This window comes from Nomascus leucogenys, chromosome 16 (assembly GCF_006542625.1).
Source record: "Nomascus leucogenys isolate Asia chromosome 16, Asia_NLE_v1, whole genome shotgun sequence".
In the NCBI taxonomy this organism is placed as follows: domain Eukaryota; kingdom Metazoa; phylum Chordata; class Mammalia; order Primates; family Hylobatidae; genus Nomascus; species Nomascus leucogenys.
The window spans coordinates 85,739,134-85,764,900 of NC_044396.1; the positions used below are offsets into that span (position 1 = coordinate 85,739,134).

Here is a 25,767-nt window from a genome sequence, read left to right on the forward strand (position 1 = left end):
TTTTTTGAGGCGGAGTCTCGCTCTGTCACCCAGACTGGAGTGCAGTGGCGCGATCTCAGCTCACTGCAAGCTCCACCTCCCCGGTTCACACCATTCTCCTGCCTCAGCCTCCTGCGTAGCTGGGACTACAGATGCCCGCCACCACGCCCAGCTAATTTTTTGTATTTTCAGTAGAGACAGGGTTTCACCGTGTTAGCCAGGATGGTCTCAATCTTCTGACCTTGTGATCCACCTGCCTCAGCCTCCCGGGATTACCGTAGTTTCTTAATTTTCTAGAGACATAAATTTTTCAGGGACCTGTTGTTGTTTCCAGAGTCAAGTTTATTAATGCACCTTTTAACCAATCAACGTTGTTCTGGTTGAATCATGGGCATAGTCGCACCAACATTTTGGTAGGTGTTGTGCCAACATTGGGCACTTTAGTGAGAAGGTACCATGGGTTCCAGAGATAGTGTTCTAGCTGGGGTCCTCCTGAAATCAGAAGGAGCTGGGATGAGGGCATCTACCTAGATGGTTTATTTGGCAGGTTATCAAGGAGTGAGGAAGCGGGAAGAAGGGAGAACACCAGTGCCAGGTGTGTTACCGAGGATGCTGCTGTGGGCTGTGGAGCGCGGTTTCTCCAGGGCTGTCTGTGAAACACTCAGGATGCTGCTGGGAAGTGTCAGCAGGGAGGGAAGGAGGCTTTTGGTTCCCACCTTGCCTTCTTAATTGAGGGCACCCCCAGGGCTGCTCACACCCCTTTATGTCTGATCTATGCCTATACATATAGGCTGGAGGAACATCACTGTAGGAGCAGTGCCCTTCCAATGGCACAGAAAGCAGGGCCATGCTGTGCATGTTTGAGGCAAGATGCTGCTAGCACCAGGGGAACAGAAGTCCCCTGGAAACATCCACACCAGTGGCAGCCATCGTCAAAGGTGAGGCAGAGAATGACAGTCACAGTGACAGTGACAGTCATGTCTGCTTCCATATTATGATGTGATTTGCAATAAAACATGTGTGCCCAGTAGTATTGAAGATGCTTGTGTTCCTGGAAAGGCAAGCTGACTGTCAGTTCTGTTGCCAAAGTGCATGGATGTGGGTGAGGTGATGTGGGATGTGGGTGGGGTAGCGCATGCTCTCTAGAAGGTAGCAATCTACCTTACCTTTCATAAGGAAGTCATCAGATCCTGAATGCTTAGGACTGGGGAAACTGAGGGAATGCAATAAACTTTCCAGGCACTATGTTCTTGGCACTTACCTGAGGACAACCCTGCTCCCATTTGGCCTGGATTTGGGGTCCCTTCCTCCTCCATGGTCCTTTTAGGCCGTGTTGTGTGTCAGGACGACCTACACGTGAACTCCAGAGGATAGGCCTGCTAGGGATGTTGCTGCTGTTCTGGTACAGAAACAATTGGATGCCCTTAAATGCACATGCCTTCCCATGTAATGTCTTGGCAAAGTGGAAATGAGCACTCAGAATTGCCGCTGGCAGGGGTGCTGCTGGGTTCGTGTTTCTTTATGCAATGTGCCATCTGTAGGAAAGAAATTGATTTTTTAAAATAAACAGGCTTTGTGTAAAATGTATACATATGTATGGTGCCATTATTAGGCTTTGCAAATGCCTTTCTCCCACTGAAGAATTGCCAGTGCACGGGGCTCCTCCACTGCCGATACTCAGGCACTCGTGACTGGGGTTTGCATGAGGAAGGAGGCAGGAAGTTTGTGACCCCTTTCACAACCTTCTGAACCCATGAGCCTCAGAGAAGGGAGGGCCCTGGGTGACCATCTTACCTGAGAGGCATTTAATGGGGCTTTTCCAGGCAGGAAAAGAGCAGTGAATGCTGTTCTGCTCTTGGGCAAAGGCAGACATAACCTGAAACATCGATATTGATATGGGCACTGGGCCAGGTGCAGTGGCTCATGCCTGTAATCCCAGCAGCTTGGGAGGCTGAGGCAGGAGGATCACTTGAGGTCAGGGGTTCGAGACCAGCCTGACCAACATGGTGAAACCTCATCTCTACTAAAAATACAAAAATTAGCTGGGCGTGGTCCCACATGCCTGTAATCGCAGCTACTTGGGAGGCTGAGGCAGGAGAATCGCTTGAACCTGGGAGGCAGATGTTGCAGTGAGCCGAGATCATGCCACTGCACTCCAGCCTCAGCAACAGGAGTGAAACTCTTTCTCAAAAAATATATATATATTGATATGGGTACTTGGGGCATCTGGGATCAAAACAGAAATGATACCCTAACATATTGGGGTCTTCATTGACTGTAACCACAACATGGGTTATTAGCATGATGTGGCTGCTTACAAAAGTGGAGCAGCAGAATTCTAAGATGACCTCTGTGATGGTGACTTTCATGTGTCCACTCAGCTAGGCTATAGTACCCAGTCATTTAATTGAAACCTAATCCAGGTGCACTGGGCAGGTATTTTGCAGATGCGGTTGACTTTAAGGAATACAGATTAGCCTTGATAATGAGGGTGGGCCTCATCCAATTCATTGTAGGCTGTAAGAGCAAACGCTGAGGTTTCCCTGAAAGGAAGAAACTCTGCCTCAAGACTGCAGCATCAACTCCTGCCTGAGTTCCTAGCCTGCTACCAAGCCCTGCAGATTTCAGATTTTCCAGGCCCACAGTCATGTGAGCCAATTCCTTAAAATAAATTTCTCAACATCTATATATCTATACATAGAAAAATAGAGTATATGTCTTAATAGATATATCTAAATCTATGTCTCTCTATATAATCTACACTAATTACTTCAAATCACTTTCCCTGAATATTTATTTCCAGCCCAGACATCTATCTGATGCTCTCAATCAGGGGTCAGCACGCTGTGGCTCTCTAGCCAAATCCAGCCTGTCATTACCTTGGTAAATCAGTTTTACTGGAATACAGCCACATCCAGTGATTTACACATCATCTGTGACTGCTTTCTAGCTGCAACAGTGGAGGTGAGTAGTTGTAGCAAGGATTGTACAACGTGCAAAACAAAAAACATCCTCTCCTTGGCCATTTTCAGAGTTTGCTGATCTCTGCTCTAGACCCAAATATCCAACTTCTCTGTGCAATTTACATGGCCTTCCCATGAGACCACAAACCTTCTTCTGTATAAGACCAACTACCTTCTTTTTCTTTCTGTGTCTCAGGGACAGCATCCCCCTCCACCATTTGTCCAGACCTGAAGGCCCAGAGTTGTCTTTGACTTTCTCTGCATCTCCCCACAACCCAACACCCAATACTACATCCAGTCCAACAAATTCAGTCTCCTCAGTAGCCCTTGGATACCTTCCCCAGCACCCTGGCACTCTCCCTGGGTCCTCTCTAGTTGCCTGTGACAGCCTTCACAATATCTTCTGGCTCCTTCTCCAGCCTGGTCCCCTCTCGTACTGCCATCAGAGGCTCTTCCTGGAAACAAAACAAAACAAAACAACCAAGAGGATCTTCTTGTCTCATGACAAGAGACTTCTATGAGACATGGTTTAGAAGTCTGGCTTCTCATTGTTCTCTCCGAGGCCATCCCTGCCTGGTCTCTCCTCCCCTCTAGGGATTCCCCCCAACCCTGTCCAGCACAGCCCTGTGTTCCAGCTTTGGTCATTGTCTCTCCGTTTCCAGTATCTGCCTTGTTCCTGCTGAACTCTGAGATTTGCACATCCTGCTTCCTCCCTCTGTTCTGCTCTCAGCTCTCGCTTTGTGGGTAGACTCCAAGGGAACCTCAGTCCCTCTGGGGACATTGCTTTCTTTCTCTGGGGAACTTCCCATGCTCCTCTAGACTTGGCTCCTGCCTTGGGCTTTTCTTGTCAAAGATGTTATACCCCATGTTGTAATTTCCAGTTCTATGCTGCGTCCTCCAGTAGTCCACCATCTCCACCAGGGCGGGGTTCATCTGTTTGCTTGCTGTGGTACCCACAGGCATTTTCTGAGTAAAGGAAATGGTGAGCAGATGGGTGTTGGTCCTGCCCAGCTTCTGAGAGGCAGAGGGAAGGACTGTTTCCGTATCACCAAAGCACAGAGGAACTCAGTTGTTCTCCACGGGATGAGGTGACAGGACAATAGGAAAATAGAGATGTGGCTTCTGTGCCTGGGGAGAGGCCCAGTAAGGTGGGGGAACTCCCTCTTCCTCCTCCTCCCACTCTGGAATCTTCAGGAGCAGAGGCTCCTCTTTGTGGTCAGATTGATAATCTCTTTGGTCTCCTCCCCTCCTCTTCCCTCCCCTTCATCTTCTCTTCTTCTCCGCTTCTCATTTCCCTCTTCTTTCTCTCCACTCCACCTCTCCCCTCTCCCAGTCCTCCTCTGCTTTTCCCATTTCCCATTCCCTTCCCTTTGTTTTTCACCTCTCTTCTTATGTCTTGCCTTCTTCCCCTCTTCCTTTCCCTCTTCTAGTCTCCCTTTCCTCTTCTACCGCTCCCATAGGTGGGCAGTGCTGAAACATGTCACCCCACTACTATGTAACCTTTAGCAGTTTTGTCTGCTTTGAACAATTTTAACCCAAGTTAATAACCTTGTATTACATTTATGTTGAGCCCTCCCATATGACAGGGTGTGCTGAGCCATTGACATGCTGACATGTGTTGCCTAATCACATTCACAGTATTCCTTTGAAGTGGATATTATTATTTATAGATGAGCAAATTGCATCACCTGTGATTCAGTAGGTGCAAGACACTGTGGAGAATGGAAAAAAAATCATTTAATACATGATCTACTGCTCTTAAAGGACACATAGCCCAACGGAATGCTACAAAAGCCCCCCACAGTCTAAGGCAGATTCTAAGAAGGGGGACATGCCTTAAGCATGTATCCTGCTCTGCCCTCCCCACCTTCTCTACTGTTTGCTTTTTCCTCACTCATGTCATGGATCTTGCAGCTTTGACTGCTAGATTCTCATCAGAAACCTCCAGCCCCAACTTCCGCACGAGATACTTTTGGGAATGCATTTTTTTTTTTTTTAATGAGATACGGCCTCACTCTGTTGCTCAGGCTGAAGTGCAGTGGTGCGATCTTGGCTCACTGCAACCTCTGCCCTGAGCTCAAGCGATCCTCTCTCCTCAGCGTCCTAAGTAGCTGGGACCACAGATGTACATCCCCATGCCCAACTAAGATTTTGTAGTTTTGGTAGACACAAGGGTTCACCATTTGCCCAGACTACTCTCGAACTCCTGAGCTCAAGCATTCTGCCTACCTCGGCATCCCAAAATGTTGGGATTACAGGCGTGAGCCACCGTGCCCAGCTGGGAATGCATATCATTTTCTCTCCAGTTTTGTGGAGTTTCTGTAAGACATCCCCATTCCTTTTTAGAATTGGGGGTATGATAGAATCAATAAATGAGTAAAACAGCCATCTAGGCACCCAGAGTGCAAGGCACGATGCTGACACTCTGGGCTGGGCTGGAGAGAAGTCCATGCCTGCTGCTTGCTGAAGTGTTAACCTGGTGGTCATTTCCCAGCTCCAAGCCCCATTTTTACAAGTTGCACGGCACTGCTTCTCAGCAGATTGGTCAGAGGATTAAAGACCTTGTCAAACGCCTGGTGCTATCTGGCATTTGGTTGGTTTTCGGTTAACATTAGTGCCTCTTTAATAACTGGTCTGTTATGGGTTTTCCTTGAGCCTTCTGTTGGGCAATTCCAGCTAATCAAAGGCACTGCTAAAGGTTAAGTTAATGAAACCATGATCATAGTGTAGCTTTTTACCCGCTTGCCAACAAACACCTTATTGAGGATAAGCCAACTCTGGGCCATGCTGAGGTAAAAAGCAGCCTTGGGTTTACCCAGTGGATTCCCTCGTGACATCAGACAGATAGACTAAAGGAGCAATTAGCACTGGACACCTCCGCACGACGCTGAGGACGGCTTTCAACAAGCCGGCAGCTGCTGCACTCCCATTAGTTAATGTCACCGTTCCTGCATTTATTCTGAATGATAATTGCAGTATGTGCCAATGTGTATTTTTAACTGCTCCTCTTAAAAAAATGGAAAGAATGTCCTTCTCTTTCTACAGAGGCTCAGCTGCAGCATTGTTGCTCCAATAAAGGAAAAGAAAAAAAAAAAAAAAACAACCCAGAACAATCCTGGCCTAGTGAGTGGCCAAGTGAAACCCCAGGCTCTCAGCCTGAAAGGAAAATAATGTAGCCGTGTGTTTGGAACCAGTCTTAGCAGTGTGCAGTGTGCATGTGTAGGGTATGCTGTTTGTGAGGCCACACACATTCCAAGAATAATTGCTCTAGGTTGTTTTCAGTGAATAGTGGTCTTCACACATATCCTCTTGGACCCCTGTTTTTCGTTTTTTTTTTCTTTTTAATTTTTGTAAGGAGTGAGGGAGGCTGGGCACAGTGGCTCATGCCTGTAATCCCAGCACTTTAGAAGGCCAAGGTGGGCAGATCACCTGAGGTCAGGAGTTTGAGACCAGCCTGGCCAACATGGCGAAACCCCGTCTGTACTAAAAGCACAAAAATTAGCCAGGTGTGGTGGCGGGTGCCTGTAATCCCAGCTCCTCAGGAGGCTGAGGCAGGAGAATTGCTTCAACCTAGGAGGCAGAGGTTGCAGTGAGCAGAGATCATGCAACTGCACTCCAGCCTGGGCAACAGAGTGAGACTCCATCTCAAAACAAAACAAAACAAAAGGAGTGAGTGAATTATAAGCTATGAGGAAATGGCCATGAAACAAGCAGCTAAAGTTTTGGTGACCTGCTTATTTTTATTTTTATGTTACCTGAAACTGTATTTTGTAAGATTTTTAGATTTATACCAAAGTTGCAAACATACCCTTTACCTAGCTTACCCTAATGCTGACATTTTACATAACCATGGTGCAACTATGACAACTAAGAAATTAATACTGGTCTAGTACCCTGAGCTAACAGACTTCATTTTGTTGGTACCTATTATTTCACTGATGTCCTCTTCCTCAACGGGATCCAACTCAATCCAGAATTGCACATTGCATTTAGTTGTCATATCTATGTAGTCTCTTCTGATCCAAGGGCTTCTTAATCTTTTTCTTTGATTCTCTAAAGAATTTTGAAGACTATTAGTCACATAGTTTGTAGAATGTCCCCCTGTTTGAACTTGTCTGATTAGATTGGGGTTACAGATTTTTGAGAAAAATATCATGGAGGTGAAGTGTTCTTCTGGTTGCGTGTTAAGGTGTATGTGACAGCAAGCAAGATAACTTATCACTGGTGATGTTAACCTTGATCAACGTAGTGTCCACTTGGTTTCTATATTTTCATTTCTATACCTCTTTCTTTGGCAACAAGTTACTAAGTCTAGCCCAGTATCAAGAGGAATGGAATTGAGCTCTGCCTCGTGGATATGTATGTGACACATTATTTGGAATTCTTCTGAAAGGAAGATTTGGGGAGCCTGGCCTTAAAGATGGATCTGTCAGTATGTGATTTTGGGCCCATAACTCAACCTCTCTTAGTCTAACTAAGATTTTTCTTCTAAAAAAAGAGAAGTTGCACAAAGATGCATTCCATGGTGTGGCCAGCTTGAATGCCCAGTGCTTAACCTGTTGTTAGGGTGACAGATTCTGAAATTAGAAAGATGAAGCTTTAGGTTTCAGGTCCACCACTTGCACACATGCTTTTAGATAAGTTTCTTAAACTCTATAATATTCACGTGCCTTGTCTATAAAATGGAATGAAACTGATACTGAAATATCACCTGTAAGGCATTTAGCACAGAACTTTGTGTGTAGGGACGCACAAGTTCCAGCTGTCATTTTGATCGAATAGCAGCTCAGTTATACACTAGTCGAAAGCAGTGTTTAATGGTATCTGATGACTGTATAGAATTATTTCTCTTCTTATGATATTGAAAAATATTTTAGGACTTTTTCCAGCTTTGCTGAAATGTAGTATCTACAGTAGTAGCCTCACAACACCAACCTTAGCTTAACTTCTGACTTTTACACAATTACAGTTTTGGCAAAGTTAACAGAGCCCATCTTGAATGTCAGGTGGAAAACATGGCTTTGGGTCAGCCCAACCACTGGGCAGCAGAACATTTTCGTCTGTGCCTCAGTTTCTTCATCTGTCAAATAACCATGACTATTGTAGCTCCTAGCACAGTGACCACGACCTGGTGAAGATTTATTCCTGAGCTCAATAGCTGGCCCAGCCATCATAAACTGCTTATTGCAGAAGAATAGATGGGCACACAGCCATTAACTCTCAGAAGGCAGTGTTGTGCTGAGCCCCTGTGAGCCTCAGTGGGAAAAGCACCAAGTTCAAGAGGCCAAAGAAAGGACCCAGAGCCAGCAAATGAGACAAGAGGCTTATGTACAGGGGGAGGGAGTCCAGTGGTGGTGGGCTGGGCAGGAGAACTGCCTTATGTACAGAAAAGATCTAGTGGCAGTGGGTGGGAAAAGATAACTTCACGGCCCAGTGGTGGTGAGCTGAGCAGGAAAGCCACAACCACCTACAAATATTATGCAGTTTATATATGATTTTCACTTAAGATCTGATATGGTTTGGGTCTGTGTCCCCATCCAAATCTCATTTTGAATTGTACTCCCATAATTCCTACGTGTTGTGAGAGGGACCCAGTGGGAGATCATGGAATTATGAGGGCAGCTTCTCCTATACTGTTCTCATGGTAGGGAATGAGTCTCATGAGAACTGATGGTTTGACAAGGGGAAACCCATTTCGCTTCCCTCTCATTCTCTCTCTTGCCACCACCATATAAGAAGTGCCTTTTGCCTTCCTCCATGATTGTGAGGCCTCTCTAGCCACGTGGAAGTGTAAGTCCATTAAACCTCTTTCTTTTGTAAATTGCCCAGTCATGGGTATGTCTTTATCAGCAGTGTGAAAACAGACTAATTTCCTCTCCATAATGACCTCTGCTTGGCAACCTTCATTTAACTCCAAACTCAGGGCTTTAATCTCCTGTATGGAACTGTGTTCCATGAGCTGGGGCAGTGTGAGGACTCAGATGTTTACCACAGATAAGGAACAAATGAATCTCCAGGTTAGTACTCCCGGATTCCCTTGCTTGGAGCACCCATTCAAGTGCATCTGCCATACAGGATCATTGTAAGGGTATGCTTAAATGATTGCTATCAGATAAGTTTACCCTATAGGTGCAAAGTCTCATGACACCCAAAGTGGATGAGATTATGACAGTGGTTTGATTTCAGATAACATAGTATGCATAGTAGAAACAGACAATGAGGGACTTCAAAGGTGATTATCATTTCCCTGTGAAAAAATAAAAGTACAAAGGTGACTAATGTTAGGTAATTAATGGAAAATAAAGGAAATTATCTAATGAGAATGGTTAAGAGCCTCTATTTCACAAGTTACTCAGTAATAATCGGCTAATAACAAAAAGTGAAGCAACATAGGGAACACTCACGATAAATTGTTTAGTGTAGATAATAATAAGGACATGACATGTGTATTAGTTCTTATTTCCACTGCTATAAAGAAATATCTGAGTAATTTACAAAGAAAAGAGGTTTAATTGGCTGACGGTTCTTTTAACTATACAGGAAGCATGACTGGGGAGGCCTCAGGAAACTAACAATCGTGGCAGGAGGTGAAGGGGAAGGAAACAAGCATGTCTTCCATGGCCAGACCAGGAGGAAGAGCGGGGCTGGGAGGTGCTACACACTTGTAAACAACCAGATCTTATAATAACTCACTCATTGTCATGAGAACAGCACCAAAGGGGAAATCCGCCCCCGTGATCCAATCACTTCCCACCAGGCCCCTGCTCCAACATTGAGGATTACAATTTTATTTGTTTGTTTATTTATTTGAGACAGAGTCTTGCTCTGTTGCCCAGGGTGGAGTGCAGTGGTGCAATCTCAGCTCACTGTAACCTCTGTCTTCCGGGTTCAAGCAATTCTCCTGCCTCAGCCTCCTGAGTAGCTGGGATTACAGGCATGCACCACCATGCTGAGCTAATTTTTGTATTTTTAGTGGAGATAGGGTTTCACCACGTTGGCCAGGCTGGTCTCAACCTCCTGACCTCAAGTGATCTGCCTGCCTCAGCCTCCCAAAATGCTGGGATACAGGCTTGAGCCACCATGCCCCACTGAGGATTACAATTTGACATGAGATTTGGGTGGGGACCCAGATCCATACCACATATCAACCTGCATACCATGCTTGGGACTGTGAAAATACATGAGTATGTAGACAGATTCTACAATGGAATGTGTAGAAGCGAAAGCATCCTTCTGTTAAGACAAATAAAACGTAATTTGGTAAAAGTTAAACAAACCTTTTATTTTAAGTTTCCAAACAAATCTTCCAAGTTAGGAAAAACAGAAATAAATGTGATCCAAATTTCTCACTGTTTGGGAATAAATAGATGTATACTCGTTCTGTACACCTGCTCCACATAAATATTTTCTAAATTTCCCTCTTCCTATATATGCCCCTCAAAGCTCCTCCATAAAATTAATACAGTCGACAGAACTGTTTGTAAAAGACAAAAAGAAACAATTTCAGGACTCTATACAAGAAGGGAAAGATAAAGTTTTTTTTCTTTTTTTCTTTTCATTCTTCAGCAGCTTGTTAGAGTCTCAGAGCCTGTGTTATTGAAAACCCAGGGTGACGAGCATGATGGTGAATCTATTGCCAAGCCTGAGCCCTTTAATGAGTGCATTGATCAGAAAAGAGAGGCAAGAAAGCAGAGTCCGGTGACACCTGAATGAATATAAATTTAGCTCCGATTGAAGTTCCTCCACAGTCAGCCTGCTCCACGCTGACAGTGTTATCGAGAGGAGAGAAAAGCAATTTTTGTCTTCAGTCTTGATTCTCTTCATGCTTTTGGCAGTTTTTAAGAAGAACAAGTTATGACTATTTTACTTCTAAAAAGCAGTGGGAACTTGTCAAAGATTTCCTGCCTGGAAGTGACAATTGAGAATGCACCTACTTGGTGCAGATCTTGAATCTGAAATCAATCCAATGGACTGGAGAAAGAAGTACTTTCAAACCAGTCGAATTGTCAGGAAATTGGTCAGGCTGCCTCAGCAGGAAGTGAGCACCCCATCACGGGAAGAGTGCAAACAGGAGCAGGCTAGCTAGTTGGCAGGATGTTTCAGAGGGGTCCACACATGAAAAGGAGGCCTGCAGAGAGGTGGAGGGCTTGATACTGAGTCACCTTGAAGATGACGCCAATGTTAGCCTTCTATCATTCTAGACAACCAGCCAGCAAAATGATAAGCATCACAGGTTTTTGGAACTAAACAGATGGATTTTTAGATTGTGGCTTCTCTCTTGTGTGACATTGGGCAACCTACTGTCCCAGTCTTTACGTAAAGACTCTGTCTCTTTATAAGTCAAATGGGGATGGAAATATTACCTAACTCATAGGTCTGGAGAGTTTAAATTGGATAATGCCTGAATATAGACTGCTCATCTCAGTGCCTGGAGAATAACCTCTTCTCAGTGAATGTTCTTGTGATTAGGATTGCCCAGTGATTTGTCTTCAGATTCAACTTTGTATATTGAGCCCTTTTTGGATGCTTGACATTTTTGCCCTTGTTATCTTACGTAAAATCCTCAACCACCTTGAGAGGCATGGCTGTTTAACTTCACTTTCCAGAAGAAGACACGGAGGTTCAGAGAGGCTCAGTGACACCTTCAAGGCCACATCGCTCCCTCAAGTAACGGTTTGTTGTTTTCTGAGTTATCACACCTAAGGTGCCCAGCACAAGGTCTAGCACACAGTAGGAGCTTGATAAAGCGAGGGTCTCCAAGGACTCAACTCCACTCTGCTTGCACAACTCAGCCCCTTTCCACCATCAGCCCCTCCCTTCCACCCTGCCTTGAGATGCTATCTCTTGCTCATCTGCTTCCCCTGCATTTTCAAGCCCCTGACTCTCCTCTCTTCTCTCCCCTTCCTCTCCCTTCAGACTTTGGCACATCAGCGCCTTTTGATTTCTGTAGCCTCTTCAGAAGTATTTTTGACACAAACAATAGTCCCAGCTTTTGCTTTTCCAAGAGGCATCAGCACAATTGGAGCAGACACTGGTGACTCATTTTGATCATCGCCTTTAAGCAATTCACTCTGTGAGCCTGGACTTGACAGGCCTCACTGTGCCGTGAAATCTAATACTATTTTTATGCCTTTTAATCTATCTTTTAACAGCCTCCTTGTTTAGAACTCTGCGCCCTGGATTCACGGAAAGCACGTTTTTGAGAGTGGTGAGGACAAACTTGGCCCGTCTTAATCAAAGCCTCGGGAAGACCCAGTCTGGGGTCCTTACCCAATCCTCAACTCTTCTAATGCCTTCCCCCACTGCTTCCTTCTACAATGGCCTCAGCAGGAACCTTCCTGGCTGCTTGACAGAGCCGCTGGCTGGCTTCTTCTATCTTAATAACTGCCGAGCTCTCCAAACTAGGATGTTGTCAAAATGTTTCTAAAGTGCCAGAGTTGTTCCATTGAGTCACTGTCATTGGAAAGTAATTATGGAAATACATTTTCTGGGTAAATGTCAGGGAAGGGGCTAGTCACTTCCTTCTAAAAGACTTCCTAGATAGCCCCAGGCCAAGTGACAGGCTTCTCTCCTGGGTTCTTTAAGAACTGAGTGCGTATCTTTGTGCTTATATTTTATTTAATGTGACAAGCATTCATGAGGGATTTACATGAAGCATTCTGTTATATTTGTTTAAATGTCTTTCTTCTGGACTATACTGTGAGTTTCTTCGTCTTATTAGGAATTTAGGGTGGGGACTCAGCATGCTGATCCCAAAACTCACCTCTGCTCTCTGGAGATCCAGACCAAGAGAACTGTACATACAAGAATGAAAGCCAAGGCTGGGTGTGGTGGCTCATGCCTGGAATCCCAGCACTTTGGGAGGCCGAGGCAGGTGGATCACAGGGTCAGGAGTTCGAGATCAGCCTGACCAACATAGTAAAACCCTGTCTCTACTAAAAATACAAAAAATTAGCTAGGCATGGTGGCGGGCGCCTGCAATCCCAGCTACTCGGGAGGCTGAGGCAGGAAAATCACCTGAACCTGGGAGGTGGAAGTTGCAGTAAGCCAAGATTGTGCCACTGCACTCCACCCTGGGCGACAGTGTGAGACTCTGTCTCAAAAAAAAAAAAAAAATACGGGAAGAAACACATTCCATTCATAGAATCACTGGGAAAGCAATGTATATTGTTTACTGCTGAGATTTCTGGGAAAATGGAGCTAGAGAGTGGGATGGAGGCTTGGGTCCTATGGAGATTCTTCGACTTCCCCTGGTACCTAACCCTGGAGCCCATGTGCTCTCCGCCAGGTCCCAAGAGGGTTCTCGAGACCCTCAACACCACCATTGAAGTGGATAAAGGTCAAACAAGACCCCATGGGGCAAGCATGGGAGCAGGAAATGAAAGAGGATGTGAGGCTCCAGGCCTGGACTTAAGATTGTAGCCTTTCAGTTGGCGTGTTTTTCTGAAAGCGTTTAGAAGCTACCAACTGTTTAAATAATGGTCAGCTTTCACTTCCAGTCATAATGAAGTAACAGGGACTGAACTTATCCTCCCACTTTAGATAGCTAATCACATGGACAAAATATATGAAATAACAGTATTCATACACTAGAAAACAGGCAGTATAGGACAGTAATCCTTGAGAAAAAAGAACACATGGGGCAAGTTCTAGGAATATTTCTCCATTTTGCCTGGAGAGAGTTTCCAGGCTGCAGTGCAAGAAGAAGCAGCTCAAACTGAGTCCAGTGGTCTCCCTAAGTTTAGGAGGCAAGACTGAGAATTTAGGGAGGCCAATGTGGCTGGGATTCTTTCAGCAGTGTTCCTGAAAGGAGCGAGCTTCACAGAAAAAGAGCTTTGGAGTTTTGTGGAAGAGTCCTTTTTGAGTCTTCAGCTGAGTACTAATCAGCACATGCACTAAAGAAAACTACCTGAGGCCAGGGAGGAAAAAACAAACAAACAAACGAACAACAACAACAAAAAACACCCAGAAGGAGTAGATAGAAAAATTTCTGGAGCCATGCAGGACTGGGAATAATTCATGTTCTTGACAGCCATTATAAGATACCTCATATGGCCCAGGGCATCAGGTTGAGTATTCAAAAGAGGATTGTCTCATTGATGGGGCCAGATTAGTTTGTGTCTCTGCCTAGCAAAGCATAGAAACAGGCCTTGAGAGGATCAGTTTGTTTCCAACTACCTTAACTGGTCCCAGGAACAAATCTGAATAATACTTACAGGAATACAGAAAAAATGTAATACCCCAAAATTAAAAGTCACCAATATCTAGCTTCCTACCAAACAGCACTAGATACTCAAAGAAAAATATGACTCATAATAAAAATTAAAAATCAATCCATAGAAACAGACATTAATTAAATGACACAGATAATATAATTAGTTCATGTGGAAATTAAAACGGCTATTATAAATACATTCTGTGTATTTAAGAAGATAGAAAAAACACGAGCATGTTAAATGGACATGTAAAAGTTATGACAAAGATCCAAATCAGACTTCTAGAGATAAGAAATACCTGAGATGTAAAATACATGAGATGCCACTAAGAGCTAATTCAAGGCTACAGAGGAAAAGATTAGTGAACTTGAAAAAAAAGCAGTAGAAAACACTTAAAATAAAACAAAAAAAATACGGAAAATAAAGTGAACATCGATGTGCATTATCCCATCAGTGTGCCATGGGGTAGTTTCACAAGATCTAAGATATGTGTAATTGGAGTCCCAGAAAAAAAGGGGAAGACAAGGATATTCAAAGAAGTCTGTTCAAAATTTTTCCAAATTTGATAAAAACTATACACCCCTAAATCCAAGAAGCCCAGAGAACTCTCCAAGCTGAAGAAACTTGAAAAAAATGACACCAGTGCACATTGTAATCAATTTTCTTAAAACTGATATAAAGAGAATATCATAAAAGTATCCAAGAAAAGTAAGTGCATTATGTGCAGGGAGACAACAATGAGAATGATGACAAACTTTGTTGGCAGCAACACAAACCAGAAGACAATGGGGCAACATCTTTAAAATACTTAACAAAAAGACAAAATACTTAGAATTCTATACTCAGCAAAAGTATCTTTCAAAAAGAAGGCCAATTGCAGACAAATAAGAGGAGATATGTGTTTAGATATACATTTTAGAAGGGTCACTCTGTTCACAGGGTAATGAATAGATGCGTAGGAAAGACTCAAGGGAAGAGAGTATTTTAATGATCTCGATATCAGATGATGAGAGCCTAAGTTAAGACAGTTATTGTAGGAATAAAGAAAGAGATGAGTTGGAGAGATACAGACTGTTGTTTGCCTAGGAAATATTACTCTTCCTTCAATGCACACTTTCAGTAGCAGAAGTTGTGACTTCTTCATCTCTGATTCCTCAGGACATAGAATAAGCACACTGGTGGCTCTTAGAAAATATCATTTCAATTCTAGTCACCTTTCTTTGTGCTGACTCTTGTCCATACCTCTCAGTTTTGTTTGTTTGTTTGTTTGTTTTTGAGACAGAGTTTTGCTCTTGTTGCCCGGGCTGGAGTGCAAGGGTGCAATCTCGGCTCACCGCAACCTCCGCCTCCTGGGTTCAAGCGATTCTCCTTCCTCAGCCTTCCTGAGTAGCTGGGATTACAAGCATGCGCCACCACGCCCGGCTAATTTTGTATTTTTAGTAGAGATGGGGTTTCTCCATGTTGGTCAGGCTGGTCTCGAACTCCCGACCTCAGGTGATCCACCCGCCTTGGCCTCCCAAAGTGCTGGGATTACAGGCATGAGCCACCGCGCCCAGCCTGTACCACTCAGTTTAACTAGATACTTGCTTCTTCTCGAAATCATGTTGGCCATATATTTATAAATAATGATAATACAACCGAAATTATTAGTTTTGAAATGCAATGGTTTGTTTTGAAGTCTTGCTCTATAGTAAATGTCATAAGATATACTTACCAATCTTTTCTTCTAGTTTTCTGTGTTTTCCTCTACAAAGCAACTGGAATTTATTTAAAAATGCTAATTAAATTGGATACTAGAATAGAGTCAAAAATAAGCAAGATTCAAAAATCTAAATTAATTTTCAGTTTGTAGTATATATTTCAAAATGAAGTAAGTCCATGCTTTTTTGATAATAAAAATTCCTACCATTTAGGTAGCAAACATAACACTACTGAATCAAAATTATTAAAGTAGCAATTAGATTATTCTTTCTGGACTAAGGATGACTATTAATTAATGCATTAATATAGTTGTTCAACAAAAAGAATGAGAGTATTACCAACAATTATCTACTTATCCTTGAAGGTTCTGCTCAAATGCCCCCACAGCTTTCCCTGATTCGTCTAGGTAGAGGGGAATACCTATTACTCTTGCTTCTATTGTATTGTGTACATATTTTTATGTTTTTCCTCATCTTGAACTCTCTTCTCCAATCCCTTAGTGAGCTACTACTACTCATTTTACTTTTAGTTTAGAAGTTCCTTTTTCTGAAAAGCCTTTCCTGAATTCTCATGTCTGTGCAGATGTCCCTTTTTTGTCTCTCATTGACCCAGATACTTCCCCTTGTATAGACGTTTCTTAGCTTCGTAATTCCCTGTCTATGTGCCTGCTCCTTCTCTCCACACTACAAATACAGTGAGGGAGGAGACCATATTTCTCATGGTCACATGGATTTCAATGCCTATTAGAATTCTTGGCACTTAGTAGGTTCATTTTTGAATGAACACATGTGTCTACATTATCTTAGATCCTCAATTTGTAATGTGCACAGTACTTGGCACACAATAGTTACTCAACAAAAAGTATCGGTTAAACTAATTTAAAGCAAAGTCCTTGCTCATACAATCTGGTGAAAGACATAGATACATAAATAGACCACAATACAACTAAGAATGTGCCAAACACTAAAAGAATAATTCATTATAATTGGAAGCTTTGGAAGTATAATAGAAGATTGATGTTCTTAACAAATGGACATGATGGTTAAAGAGGGACCTCTTGGCAGACAAAACATCATGGCACAGCAGTAAAACTTGCAGTGCAATGTATTCTGAGGACTGGTGAGCAGTTCTGTGTGATCACAGCATAGACTTCTCCGATGCCTGGGGCTGGAGTTGGATGAGGAAGCTGTGGGAGCTGGGGCTGGGTTAGATCCAATTTTATCACTTTCTTTTGCAAAAGAGTTGTCTGGGTGCATAAGTAAGAAAACCTGGGAAAGAAATATATATTTAGGTCAACTTGTGTGGGAGCCTTTGTATATATTATTTTACTGAATACAACAATCTTATGAGAGATTATACATTTTGTAGAAGGGGAAATTGAGGCTCAGAAAGTCAAAAGAAGCTGCCCAAGTTGACCTAGGTAAGTGGTAGTAAGTAGAACCAGGATTTTAGACAGGCCTATCTGAATGAGAGACCTTCCACTTTTTTTACACAATCACTCCCTTGCCTGTGTCTTTTCACCCATATCCCTGAATAAGATATGTACACAATTTTTGGTTAAACCAGTAACAATGTTTATGGAATTATGAGTATGTAAATATAGGTCCCTGCTAAGCTAAGTAGTGCACAGTTAGATCAACTTTCTCCTTCAAATTTTTGTTTTACTTGGAGTTAATAATTGCCTTGATTTTCTATTGTTTATTTTCTACCTGCCTATTATTATTTTTTAGTGTTTCCACCTTCCATCATCTGCCTGTAAATAGCTCTTCAAATATTTAACCACAGTTATAAGCTTTCAGTTGTATTTATCTATTTATTTATTTTAAGGTGGAGTCTTGCTCTATTGCCCAAGCTGGAGTGCAGTGGCATAATATCGGCTCACTGCAAACTCCACCTCCCAGGTTCAAGTGATTCTCCTGCCTCAGCCTCCCAAGTAGCTGGGATTATAGGCGCTTGCCACCATGCCTGGCTAATTTTTGTATTTTTAGTAGAGATAGGGTTTTGCCATGATGACTAGGCTGGTCTCAAACTCCTGACCTCAGGTAATCCACCTGCCTCGGCCTCTCAAGGTGCTGGGATTACAGGCATGAGTCACTACGCCTGGCTTAGTTTTATTTTTATGGTATTTAAAACCTGCCTCCTGCATCATGTTTTTCTTTCAGTCTGCATAGATCACTTTTTCAGTCTGATACACAATGGCCATTCTTTTGCTAATGTTGCTTTTCTCAGTTGGATCTTCTGTCTCTTGGATCCTGGGTCTCCCTTTTCTATTCCTTCATCTCTGTAAGTGCCTCCTTCAGTACTTCCTAAGAAAGGAAATAGAGAAGGTCATTTTACATTTATTATTATTATTATCATTTTCATTATTATAGTGTTGGCAAGTCTGAAACTGCTCTCATTTCCTTGGAGTTGATTGATAATATATTTCCAGGTTGGTAAATCACACCATGAATTGCCTCACCCAACAGCCATTTCATCTTGCCTTTTCTGTGCTTTCCTATAATTTAGAGTCTGAGAAATTAAAAATATATTTCACAGGCTTCTGGTCATGATGCAGTAGCTGGGACTGGATTATCCCTCCTTCTGTAAACAAATATAAAACTGGATAAAAATATGAGATAACTATTTTCAGGCAGTGGGCAGTAGGTAATGCAAATCTGCAATTCTTGAGAGAAGGGAAACTTCTGAGATGAATCTTGTGAGTATCCAGCTCTGTGCTTAGAACAATTTCCTGGTTGCAGCACAGTAAGCTGGAGTCCAAACAGAATGCATGGCCCCAGTGAGCTGACCAAACAGAGATCACAATTAAGAGTTATGGGCTCGAGGCAGATGGACTCCTCAAGGTGGGCCTTGAGTAGAGGAACCTCTGTGGAAAGGGGATTCCATAAATTGATGGAGAATCTCTAAGATTCTGTGGCTGAATTTTAGTTGTACAGGTACAGGATAAGCCATCCAGCCTTACCATATAGCACATACTATGCTGTTAAGAGCAAAACACAGACACGAGAAGTCAAGCAGTTCTTGGAAGGAGAAGTGCAAGGGAAGTTGGAGTTCTTGCCCTGTCAGAGTGGAGACATCTTCTTAATCCATCATTAATACCCTAGCATCTAGCCGAGACTCCAGAAAGCTTGTGTCTTAACAATAGGGATCATAGCACGGACCTGGCCTAACCAAGGTCACAGAAAAGATCCCTAGGAAATACTGAGTTTAGTGTTTGATCCCTCCAGGTTAGAGAGGTTTGGAAAATACCTTGAGCTTTTCACAGACTTGAATGAACAAAGTGTTAAACCAAGCATTTAAAATTTCAGGTGATTAACCAGTAATTGAATGACTTATTAATTTGAGAGGACAATACTGAAGCCAGAGTCTCTTCAATGTCTTTTCTACAACATTCAGCATGCAACGCAAATTTCAGTAGATATACGAAGAAATAGAAACATATGATTCATAGTAAAAAACAAAATGAAACAAAACAAAACTGTCAACAGGGACCAAATCTAAGATAATGCACATGTTGTACTAAGAAAAGACTTGAAAATTACTCTTGTAAAGATGTTTAAATAAAGAAAAGTTTGATTTTAGTTAGTGAGTAGATAAAAAAATTCAATAGAAAAAAATGTAGACTATAAAATTAAATAGTGGCCAGTTGCAGTGGCTCATGCCTGTAATCCCAGCACTTTGGGAGGCTGAGTCAGGTGGATCATGAGGTCAGGAGATCAAGACCATCCTAGCCAACATGGTGAAACCCCATCTCTACTAAAAATACGAAAATTACCTGAGTGTGGTGGTGGGTGCCTGTAATCACAGCTACTTAGGAGGCTGAGGCAGGAGAATTGCTTGAACCTGGGAGGCAGAGGTTGTAGTGAGCTAAGATTGCACCATTATACTCCAACCTGGGCAGTAAGAGCAAAACTCCATCTAAAAAAAAGAAAAAAATTAAATAGAATTTCTAGAACTGAAACAAATGAACAGAAATAAAAAGTTTACTGAACAGGTCTAATAGATTGGAAATGGCAGAAGAAAAAGTCAGTGAACTTGATCATAGATAATAAAAATTGCCCAATTTGAAGGAAAGAAGGATAAAAGATTGAATAAAGTTTAAAAGAACTCCAGGGCCCTGTGTGAAAATAGCAAATAGTCTAACACATCAGCATTAGGAGAGAAGTTAGTGAACAAAATGCAAAGAAAATATTTGGCCTGGCACAGTGGCTCACACCTGTAATCCAAACACTTTGGGAGGCCAAGGCAGGCAGATCATTTGAGGTCAGGAGTTCAAGACCTGCCTGACCAACTTGGTGAAACCCCATCTCTACTAAAAGTACAAAAAACTTAGGCAGGCGTGGTGGCCAGCTACTCGAGAGTCTGAGGCAGGAGAATCACTTGAACTTGGGAGGCGGAGGTTGCAGTGAGCTGAGATTGCACCACTGCATTCAGGCCAGGGCGACAGAGTGAGATTCTGTCTCAAAAAATAAATAAATAAATAAATAATTGAAGAAACTATAGTCTCTAATTCCCCAAATTTGATGATTTATAGGTCCAAACAGTTAAACAAACATCAAAACCTGATAAATATAAGAAGTTTCATCTCTAGTAGTATGATAGTCAAATGATTGAGAAACAGAGATAATGAGAACATCATGAAAGAAGCCAGAGCAAACAGACACATTATATGTAGGGGACAAGCATAAGAATTATTGCTGACTTGTTGTCAGAAACAATGGAGGCCAGAAGATAATGGAGTAACATCTTTGAAGTGCTGAATGAGAAAAGCAATAACCAAACCAAACTGTCAATATGGAATTCTGTATTCAACAAAAATATCCTTTGAACAAGGGTGCAATAAAGGCATTTTCAGTTAAATTAAAATTTAGTGATTTTACCTCCATTGGACCTGTAGCACAAGAAATGCTAAAGCAAGTCCTTCAGGTCAGAGATGTAATATTCTATAGATGTTCAAATCTACAAGAGAAAATAAAAAGCACTGGATATAGTAAATAAGTAGGTAAATATAAAAGACGGTTTTCTTATTTCTTGTAACTCACATAAAACACAAGTGACTATTTAAAGCACAAACAAAAACACTGAAAAGTGAGGTATTACAATTATATCCTGAATTTAGTCATGAAGTAATAAGAAGACAAATTCTGATGTTCATCCTGAAAGACAAATGACGTGGAATTTTCAGAAATACAAATGTCTTGAAAATGCAAAAAGGTAAGAGAACTATTTTTCATTAAAGGAGACTAAAAAGACAGGAGAATCAAATGCAACTCATAACCCTTAATTGGATTATGGCTCAAACACACAGATACACACATTTGCACATGTGCATGCACACCCGGAAAAAACAAGACTTAATTGGGATGATTAATGGAATTTGATTTGAATATAGACAACATGTCAGATAATATTATTGTTTCAAACAATTATCCAGTGTGATCATTGTATTGTGGTTTTGTAGGAAAATGTTTAGTTGTTAAGAGATTCATATGCTGTATAATTAGTGGTCAAAATGCCGTGATTGGTGATTACAACTTGCCTTCAAATGGTTTAGGGGGAAAAAAAAAGTGAAATATCAGAAATTGCTGTCACAGCCATAGAAGCTCCCTGCTGCAATTTCCCTTTAAGAAAGCACTTACCAGTCAGTTGCAGAGTGTAGTCAGCTGGAAGTTTCTAGTCATTAGGTCCTTCAGGATCCAATTCTGCTTTTGAGCTGAGGCCACACTCTTCCCCAGCAGTGCCTAGCCAGTGACTGATTAGTGCATGATACCAGCTGCGCAGTGGGAAATCTTTGCTCTGGAGCTGCTTGTTAGGTCGGCTGAGACCTTGTCAGATGCGTATCATAGTCTGCGACACTCCCTGCTACTTCAATTCCCTTGATGTCTCATAGACTCTCCTCTGGCATCCTAACTCAGTCTCATCATTAGTGTCCTTCCAACTGGCATAATCAGTGACTCTAGTTGAGGACTATATAGATGTGTATTATCTTACCCTTTCAACTTTAGTATGGTTTGAAATTTTCACAATAATAAAAAGTTAAGTCATAATACGAGAAGAAGAAGCACTTCCTTGTAGCTAGGGTTACTGAGTAATTTGGGTTTTATTGAGTAGAATTACTCATGTGAACCTTGGAACAGGATGGAAGTTAATTGTATGATAATTATTTTTAATAAGATGGATGGCAGAGATAGGGAGGCTATTTTGGTCAAAAGCTCCCCTATTTGACAATTCCCTATAGTGATGGCAGCAACTTTTCTATCTTAGCAAGAGCGATGTCTTTCTGAGTGCCAAGAGTTGTTCTGGAAGCTCAGCCTAGAGCTTGTTTTCCAGATGTTACATCATATTTGTAAAATCTACACAACACCCTAGAAGTAAATCTCTTTCTGTTCTAGCTGCTTGCATGGTTTCTGTTGTCTTCAATGGAACCTTAGCCAAAATGCAGGTAGAAATCTATTTTTTTTCTCATATACGTATTTAAGAAATTTTCCTCTTATTTTCTAGGTACAAAGTTGCTGTTGAAAAGGCCACTGTTGTTTTTTCTCCAGGTTCTTTTTTTTTTTTTTGAGACGGAGTCTTGCTCTGTCACCCAGGCTGGAGTGCAGTGGCATGATCTCGGCTCACTGCAAGCTCTGCCTCCTGGGTTCACGCCATTCTCCTGCCTCAGCCTCTCCGAGTAGCTGGGACTACAGGCGCCCGCCACCACGCCCGGCTAATTTTTTTTTGTATTTTTAGTAGAGACGGGGTTTCACCGTGGTCTCGATCTCTTGACCTCGTGATCCACCCGCCTCGGCCTCCCAAAGTGCTGGGATTACAGGCTTGAGCCACCGCGCCCGGCTTCTCCAGGTTCTTTATATGTTTCCCCCTATAAAAACTTTTAGAATCATGTCGTTATTACTTTTAGTTTTGAAATTTCCTGATAAGGCAACTTCTTATTCATTATGTGAGTGCTCAGTGGGCCCCTTCATTTATTATACTTGTTACTGGATGTGCATGCCTTTCAGGTACAGAAATTTGCCTGTCTTATATCTTTGACAATTTCACCTTATTCTTCTTTTAGCTCATTTTGGAAGACCATATGTCGAATCTCTTGGTTTAATCTTCTAAATTTTGATTTATTTTAGTCTTTTTTTCTCTCTTTTTTCTTGTTATACTTTCTGAGAGTTTTTTTTTTTTTTTTTTAACTTTCAGGCTTTCTGTGTTTTTCCCTAGATTTTATTTTTTCTTCTTTTCTTGTTTAATTGCTGAAGTCTTTTTTTTAAATTTTGTTTCTCATTTGTTTCTCTTTTGTTGCCAACTATTCTTTTTGGACAGATATCATATCTTCTCTTACTCTTTTGGAGATAAAAATGAATTTTAGAAAAGTTTTCTTCCATCTCCTGCATTAGCTTCATTTCTTCTGACTCTCTCCTTCCACTGCTTGTTTTTGTCTGTCTTTTCCAGTTTGGAAGCTTTCTTTAATGATTTATAATTTCTGGTTTCCGTGTCCCAAGTACGAAGTGAGTGAATCATAAAAAAGATTATTGTGAGCTGTTTACGGGTAGACAGAACTTATGGATTATTGGTTTCATTTCAGGAGGACTATGTGTGAGTTGACTTTTTTACTGAGTGAAACTGAAACACCAGTATCTGACAATTACTAGTTTCTTAGTAACAGAACTAAGTATTAGGATTATTAACTTTTCAATGCCTCAATTTGCTCATAGAAACAATGGTAATAATAATAGTACTTACCTTTTAAGATGAGGATAAAATGAATGAATGAATGTAAAATGCTTGGAAAAATGCTTGGCACAGAGTCAAGCACTACAGTAGTTGTCCCTTCTCTGAGGCTTCACTTTCTGTGGTCTCAGTTACCCTTGGTCAACTGTGGTCAGAAAATATTAAATGGAAAATTCCAGAAATAAACAATTCCTGTTTCAAACTGTGCGTCGTGCTGAGTAGAGTGAGGAAATCTCCCACCGCCTGTCTCCATCCCGTCTTGGACGTGAATCATTCTGCCCTGTGTCTCCACACTGTAGACGCTGCCCGTCATTGAGTCACTTTGGAGCTGTCTCAGTTACTGGATTAACTGTCGTAGTATCGCCAAGGCTTGTGTTCAAGTCACCATTGCATTACTTAAAAATTGACTCAGATTGCAAGAGTAGTGATGCTGGCAATTCAGATATGCCAAAGATAAATTGTAAAATGATTTCTTTTCTTTTTTTTTCTTTTTTTTTTTGAGACAGAGTCTCACTCTGTTGCCCAGGCTGGAGTGCAGTAGCACGGTCTTGGCTCACTGCAAGCTCTGCCTCCTGGGTTCATGTCATTCTCCTGCCTCAGCCTCCCGAGTAGCTGGAACTACAGGCACCCACCACTATGCCCGGCTAATTTTTTTGCATTTTTAGTAGAGACGGGGTTTCACTGTGTTAGCCAGTAAAGTGATTTTTAAGTAAAAAGGTAACCCTGGTATTCCTTGGTCAGGGTTTGGTAGCAACTGTAGTTTCAGGCATCCCCTGGGGGGCTTGGAATATAACCCCCATAAACAAAGGGGGATTATTGCATATAAATATTTTTCATTATCATCGTCATCATCATCATTCTTGTTGCAGTGTTGTTTCTTACTAAAAAAATCCTTCAGTACGCTACTGGGTGGTATAAACTTGGTTGCTGGTATTCTGAGAACGAGGCAGGAGTGGTCTAATCAGATCCTCCTAATTCTGTTTGATCCCTTATCACTCCTTTCCTGGTGTATTGAGTCTGAGAACCCTTCAGTTCAATTTGTGTGGAAGATAAGCCTCTGATCTGTGTATGCCCACGTGCACGCACCGGTGTGGCTGGCTGCCTGGCTGGACAGGATCAGTAGGAATTGGGTGGATGGGTGTCTACCTGCTTTGCATATGGATTTCCAGCCAATTCCATCCTCAGCCTTGCTCCTACCTTCCTAAGTACCCGGCACTCTGCATGAGGGCCTTTTGGAGCTTCTGCAGGGTGATTTGATTCATTTCTCATTGTTCTATTCTACTGTTGCTGTATCTGTTTTTCTACTTTTCATCTCCCTTTCTCTTCCATAACCTGAAGTCAACAATCATCTTATTTCATATGAATCCTGAAAGAATTACATGAGGTTGCACCAGTGAGAAGCCTGGCATTGTGCTTGCCATATAGATCATTGATAATCGGTGGGGTCTATTTTCCTTCCCTCCCATCTTCCCTCCTTCTCTTCCTCTTCCTTCTTTCTCTCTTTTTTATCTTTCCTCCTCCCCAGCATTATGCATTCATATGCTTCAACTACCCCAGGCTGCTTTCAGGACAGCAGTTTGTAATTACTGCAGCATGGTGTATAGTGTCTGTGGCAAATTTATTTCCTCTCATATTTCTTGTAAGTGTTGCTGATGCAGAATGAATGTCTCAAATCACTCAGAAAGAAACAAATAGGATGGAAGATCTGCTGGTAATAAGGCTGGATCATGAGGCATTCATGCCTAAAACAATTGCTCTCTTCTTTGTCTTAAATTGTGCAGCCCATTAGAGGCTTGTCTGGGGAGATAACAATCTGCCCTCTCCTGGAGGTGTGTTTTTTCCTAGAAAGGCTTGATCCTGAGCTGAAAGGAAGATGGGAGGACTAGAACCCTGACCTGAGTCAATGGCCTCCTTCTACAAAGTGCTTTAGAAATGAAAGGGAACTTAGAGAGGATTGAATTTGTAGGGAGAGAGGCTGGATCCAGAGACTGGAGTTGCCTTTTTTCAAGGCCAAAGCATTTCATGGCTGAGCCTGGACTACAATCTGGGTCACACCTGGTCCAGGTTTCTTCTGGGTTCAAGAAACAGCCCATTCCTGTTCCCTTTCCTCCTTCTTCTCCAGCCTGTGACGGTTTCTAGCATCCAGCCAGTTGGTTTTGGTTCTGTTTTTATTTTAAATTAATTAGCTC

General features: G+C 42.1%; 1 long non-coding RNA gene across 2 annotated transcripts; it reads right to left on the bottom strand.

Moving 5' to 3' along the window:
• Positions 1 to 303: 303 nt before the first annotated feature.
• LOC115830669 lies at positions 304 to 21,596 on the bottom strand. Of its 2 annotated transcripts, XR_004026224.1 has the most exons (4): positions 21,499 to 21,596; positions 20,740 to 20,818; positions 1,241 to 1,514; positions 304 to 471 (listed from the first exon to the last, which is right to left on the bottom strand). It is a non-coding gene; the product is annotated as an uncharacterized LOC115830669 (long non-coding RNA). The 2 variants fall into 2 exon arrangements; XR_004026223.1 differs by lacking the exon at positions 20,740 to 20,818.
• Positions 21,597 to 25,767: the final 4,171 nt, after the last annotated feature.